This window comes from Asparagus officinalis, chromosome 7 (genome assembly GCF_001876935.1).
Source record: "Asparagus officinalis chromosome 7, Aspof.V1, whole genome shotgun sequence".
Lineage (NCBI taxonomy): Eukaryota > Viridiplantae > Streptophyta > Magnoliopsida > Asparagales > Asparagaceae > Asparagus > Asparagus officinalis.
In genome coordinates, this window is record NC_033800.1 from 7,444,359 (window position 1) to 7,444,973 (window position 615).

Here is a 615-nt window from a genome sequence, read left to right on the forward strand (position 1 = left end):
ATCATCTATCCTCAAGCTCCCATGAGGATCGCTAAGCTCCCGAAGAGAAGATACACCCGTATCACATTCGGCCGGGGTATCATATCCTCCGCACAGGTTCTGTGTGTTACCTCGAGTCGTATATTCCTTGCATGTTTGCCCGCCAGTTCGGGTACGATCAATTATACGTGGGCAATGTCAATCCCCGCCTGCACTTCGAAGGTGGACTGGTGGACGGAGCTCGGGGATGGTTCTGGACCCATGCTGGTGGAACCCAGGCTCGTTTCGAACTACCCGCGAAGGATCGTGATTTGCACCATACGCTCATGTACTGCCGCTGGTATCGGGGCGCCAGTGCTAACCCTGCTGGTTTCTGGTTCCAGAGCTCATGTCTGGCGGAGCGCGATCGTCCTCTCAGGGGGGTTCTCCGTTCTTCAAGGCGAAGGGGTCATCAAACTGCTAGGGAGCTGTTTTCAGAGGACCCAGTGGAGGACTCCGAGAGCTTTAACGTCGGTTTAGACGAGTCTGAGGCTCCCGTGGTTCGAGTTCCTTCTCCTGGTCCTTCGCTGGGTATCTCTGGTGGACCACAGGAGTCCGAGCGCCCAAGACAGGTCCAGAGTCCAACAATTGGACAGA